This window comes from Ixodes scapularis, unplaced genomic scaffold (genome assembly GCF_016920785.2).
Source record: "Ixodes scapularis isolate PalLabHiFi unplaced genomic scaffold, ASM1692078v2 PGA_scaffold6__148_contigs__length_123643588, whole genome shotgun sequence".
Taxonomy (NCBI): domain Eukaryota; kingdom Metazoa; phylum Arthropoda; class Arachnida; order Ixodida; family Ixodidae; genus Ixodes; species Ixodes scapularis.
The window spans coordinates 54,906,097-54,911,314 of NW_024609881.1; the positions used below are offsets into that span (position 1 = coordinate 54,906,097).

Here is a 5,218-nt window from a genome sequence, read left to right on the forward strand (position 1 = left end):
GGGATATGTGTTAATCTGCAGTCTTCGGAGGGTGGTGGCTTCATCTCTTGATAATCTTGGGTGCGGTGCCGGGTATTTTCTTCGGTCGTGACGGTAGTGGGCTAGTATGTCGGCATAGGTGATGAGCAGGTCGGTCGTGGGGGCAACAAGTGAGGTTGTTCCCTCTTGGGTAATGGCCCGGTGTGTATGCGCGCGGGCAGCGGCATGTGCCGCCTCATTACCTTCGAGGTATTCGTGTTCGGGTACCCAGACTAGCTGTACTTCGGGGAGCCGGGGGATGGTCTTGAGGATGCGAAGCGCTGTTTTCGAGATGCGTCCCTTTAGGTAATTCCGACAGGCTGCCTGAGAGTCTGTGAGCACTGTGATTATATCGTCGCCTGTCGTTGCGGCTATAGGGCGATGGCAATTTTTTCGGCGGCTTCTGTAGATGTGCGGACTGTGAGGGCGGTCATTTCTTGCCCTGCTGCATTGGTTACACATACAGCATGGGCTGGCTTATGCGGATACGGGGACGCGTCGATGTATCTTGCAGGTGGGCTATCGCCGTATTTGGTGTTCATGGTTCGTGCTCTAGCGGTGCGCCGAGCCTTATTGTAAACCGGATGCATGTTCTTCGGGATCTGGGCTACACTAATGGCTTTTCTTAGGTGCAGAGGTACGCGTTCTTTGTGGTCTTGCAAGGAGGGTGTCACGTAGCCTAACTTTCTCAGTGTGGCTCGTCCGGTAGGTGTTAATTTAAGGCGTTCTAACTGGGAGATGTGATGTGCTTCTTGTAACTCTTCCCAGGTGTTGTGAATTCCTAGTAGCAACAAATTCTTCGTTGAAGTTTTGGGAGGTAGTCCTAAGGCGGTATTGTATGCTTGGCGCAGGGCAATATTAAGTTTTGATTTTTCGGTTGTTTTGAGGGACAAATATGGCGTGCCATAGGCCACCCGGCTAATGAGTATGGCTTGTACAATCCGTAATGTGTCAGATTCTTGCATGTCAAATCTACGATTTGATACACGGTGTATTAGGTGCATGAGTTGGGAGAGTGTCCGTTGAGGCGGTGCAATGGTGTGGAAACCAGATCCGTTTTTGGGGATCGTGAGGCCAAGAACACGGAGGCGGGGAACGTTGGGGACAGGTTTTCAGTGATCTCCGGATCCGGGATGCTTCGTTTACATTGGTGCGCTGTCTTTGTGCAGAGAGTAAGGAGGGCGGATTTTTCGGGGGCACAAGGCCCCTGGCGCTGATATATTGATGTGTTTCTTCGATGGCGCTTTGCATGGCGTCCTGTTGCTCGCCCATGGATCCCGTAGGGGTCCGTAGGGTGAGGTCATCTGCGTAGATTGCGTGCCTTAGATGCGGGATATTTTGCAAGAGTGGTGGAAGGTCCTTCATAGCGATGTTAAATAGAAGCGGTGATATCACGGAGCCTTGAGGGGTGCCTTTGGAGATGGTCTTAAATATGTTCGAGCGGAGATGTCCGATGCCGATAGTTGCAGTACGACCGGTGAGGAAAGCCGTGATATAGTCGTAGGTTCGTTGTCCGCAATCGATAGAGGTTATTCCTTGAAGGATGGCTTGGTGGGAGATGTTGTCAAAAGCACCCTTGATGTCCAGGGCAAGGATGCTACGCTTGCGTGTGCTGGTGAGCCGATCGATGATTTCTTCTTTTAGTTGCAAGAGGACATCTTGGGTGGAGAGATGGGGTCGGAAGCCGTACATGGTGGTCGGGAAATGGCCGTTGTCTTCGATATATGGAGAGAGGCGGTTTTGCACCATATGTTCCAGGAGCTTTCCCGCACATGACGTCAGGGAGATGGGCCGGAGGTTACCTGGAGCAAGCGGTTTTCCGGGTTTTGGTATTAGGGCGATGTCAGCTTGCTTCCACTGGGAAGGGGGGGGGGGGGGGGGGGGCAGCGTGCCGGCAGTCCAATGTTCGTTCATATAATTTAGGAGGGCCTCCAACGCAGTGACGTCGAGGTTCCGGATCAACTTATTGTGAATCTTGTCTTTGCCTGGCGTGGTGTTCCTGGTTAAGTTGTAAACCGCTGCTTCTATCTCCACAAGCGTGAAGGGGGCGTCCATTTCGGGATTGGGAGCACCCATGTACGGTTGGGCGGGAGGCTGGGTCTTGTTGCTCGTATCATGCCACGGTTTCTTGAGCTCCTCGAGGAGCTCTTCTTCTGTGCCTTGATAATTATGAATAAGCCGTCTGAGGGGATGGGCTGCGGTCGATCTGGATTCTTTGTTGCCCATAAGGGACCGAAGCAGGTGCCACGTGCGCCGGGTGCCGAGGGTACCTTGTAGCTTCGTGCAAAACCGCGACCAGTTCTGTTGGCTGAGGTGTATGGCATATGTTGCCGCTTCTAGTGTTATCTGGGCTAAACGAAGGCGAAGTTTTCGATTGGTTCTCCGTTTTTTCCAGAGTTTATTTAGCCCTCGTCGGGCCTCCCATAGGTGTAAGAGGTGTGCGTCAATTGCGGGGCAGTCTTGGGTTAACGGCAATTCCTTAGTGTGCTTTTTAGCTGCCTCCAACATTTGTGCTGTCCATTCTTCAATCGCGTGGATGGGACTGGTGGGTGTTACTTCCCGGAATTTTCTCCAATCGGTGAGTCGGGCAGTGCCTATTCTTTGTGCTGCTGCCTCATGATGGGGGAGCTGTAGCTGTATGATATAATGGTCACTTCCCAATGGTTCTGTGAGGCATTCCCAGGTTGGATCTTTGAGTCCATAAGTAAGCGTAAGGTCCGGAGTAGTGTCTCGTGAGACACTATTACCCATCCGCGTGGGGGCGTCTGGGGTATTACACAAGTGAAGATTGTTTTGTCTAAAGGCTTCATGGAGTTGCCTTCCTTTTTTGTTGTCCCTATGGTAACCCCATATTGTGTGATGCGCGTTGAAATCACCAATGATCACCTGTCTGTGTCCTTTTGTTCTTTGTCTAACGGTCTTGAAGAGGCGGTTAATTTCATTGAGGGGTGACGATGGGGGGCTATATATGTTGAGGGTGAAAAGGCTTGCTTGTGTCTTCTTTTTTGGGATAAGTTCTACGAAAACATAGTCCAAGGTTCTGGGGAGGGTGTGTGCCTGCGCTGTCTGAGTTGTCTGGACCAAAGTGGCCGTTCGTGAGGCAGGATCGGGGATAAACGTGGTGTACCCCTTGAGAGTTATCTGATCTGTGCCAGTTTCCTGAAGAGCGATTACGGCCGGCGAATGTACGTTTGCAAACAGTGATAGTGAATTTTGCTTGCCGCGGTATGAGCGACAATTTCATTGCCAAATCATCAGTGGTGTTGGGGAGGACCTTTTAGGGTTCACCACTATGATACTGTTCGCATTCATCGTCGGAGGGGGTAATTCTAGGTGGGTCACTGGGTGCGGGTTGCTTGGTCTTCTTTCGCGTCTTGCGTTTGACTGTCTCGTTGGCTTCCTGCCTTTTTTCAATCGCATCGATACGGTGTTCAATTGTTTGGCCAATCTCGTGAATTAATCTTTCGAGCCTTCCAATATCTTGTAGGGTTGGAAACACGGAGGCTGTGGCGTTGGGTGCGGAGTGGGCGTTACTTGCACAGCACTGTGCGCCGGTGCATTCGTGATTGTTTCTAAGTGGGACATTAGCTCTTCTACGCGACGTTCTAACTTCTCGGTGCGTTCTGCTTGCAGTTCAAGTTGTTTTCTTAGTTGCGCATTCTCCCGTTCTAGTATTTTAATGCGGCTGTTTTTATCTTGCACAGAGGCTAACTGTGCGGGCAATGGGGGGAAATCATTTAGGGCCGTTTCTGGGGGAGCGACGTACAATGGCGGACCAGCTTCCCTGTTGCGAAGGGAAGTGCATGGCGTCGTTGGGTGTTGGCCTGCGTGTGAGGGGGAGGTGATGGGTGAGCTCCTGGGACCTGGTGATGAGGCTGCCGCTGGTCTGTCGGCGTAGTCCGAGCATAGCGCTCCTGGACGTCAAGTGGCGGCGGTGGTGGGCGGAGCTTCTTACGGCAGTCTTTGCTAGCCGTCAGGTGGTCGAGTCCACACAGCTTACATTTTGGGGTGCACGTGTGTTCCGGCGCAGGATTTAGTTCATGACACCGCTCGCACACAGTCACCCCCGGATTAGGGCAGATATCCCGTCTGTGCCCAATGTCACCACAGAGTGAGCAACACTGGATGGAGTGTCTGTATGGGCGGCAGCGAGTGTGTAATCCGTGAGCATGGATGTAGAAAGGGATGTGCGGGCCCTCAAATGTCACAACTGCAGATGTGGACTTGCCTAGCATTCTTGACCGTTGTATTTTTGGTCCCGGAAAGGCCATGATGTTCGGGAGCTGCTCCGTGGTTGTTCCGGGGTCTAGACCGTGTATGACTCCCCGCACTGTTCCAAGGAAAGGCTTAACGTACGGCGAGATTTCATACGTTGCATCCTCCAGTTGTAGTGACGTGACATCGCTAAGGGCATCGGCGTAGGTCTCGTAGGGTGTGCTGGCCACGATGAGGTTCTGGACTGCTTGCACTTGAATTACCACGCGTTGGTTGAAGGCTCCTTCGGGTATTCGGCTGGCTTTTTGTATGCTTGCTGTAAGTTGTCGGTCGCTCCAAGCCGCGATGCGTAGTCCGTCTCTCGGGCGGTATACGACTTTATAATCGGTGTCGGGGAGTCTGGGTGCTCGCCAAACACGAGGAGAGCTGTTAGGCTTACCGGGCGCCGGCTGCGTGTTCGTTGAAAAGGCTTGCTGCTTTGCTTTACGTCTGTCGCTGAGCATTTGCTTCCACGGGCCGGGGTGGGATAACGTACGGCCACTTAGCTCGTCGAATTCCTTTTTGTCGTCATTGGGGTTTGGCTCCATCACTGCTTGGGATTGATCGTTCGCCGGGGGCTCCGGCATAGCAGCGGCAACCGCAGCTGTAGCCGCTAGCGCTGGGGCGAGGTTAGGCCTAAGTTCTAAAGGCGGCTCGGTCCGGTCTTCAAGTGCCATTTTTGGACGAATGGTCGGTCCGATTGCGCTGAAATTGATGTCAATCGATCGGTCTTGATATTAGGTAGCCGGTGGTACTGATTCCAATGGCGATGTCACAAGGAAAACGCAAACTGCGGCCTTCAAGTTGGGAGCCCATCTGCCGTGCATCTTGGTGTTTGGCCCCCTTCGTCGTCTTCCTCTCTCACTTGGAGAAATTTGTTTTAGAGCGCAGCTCTTAGGCGCCCGTTTCCGGCTTGAGCGGCGTCGCCGTTGGTGTCGCCGTCGCC

The 5,218-nt window shown here is 52.8% G+C and overlaps 1 pseudogene; it reads right to left on the reverse strand.

Annotated features, from left to right (window-relative positions):
- Positions 1-389: 389 nt before the first annotated feature.
- LOC121838490 lies at positions 390-3,380 on the reverse strand (annotated as a pseudogene).
- Between the last annotated feature and the right edge of the window lie 1,838 nt (positions 3,381-5,218).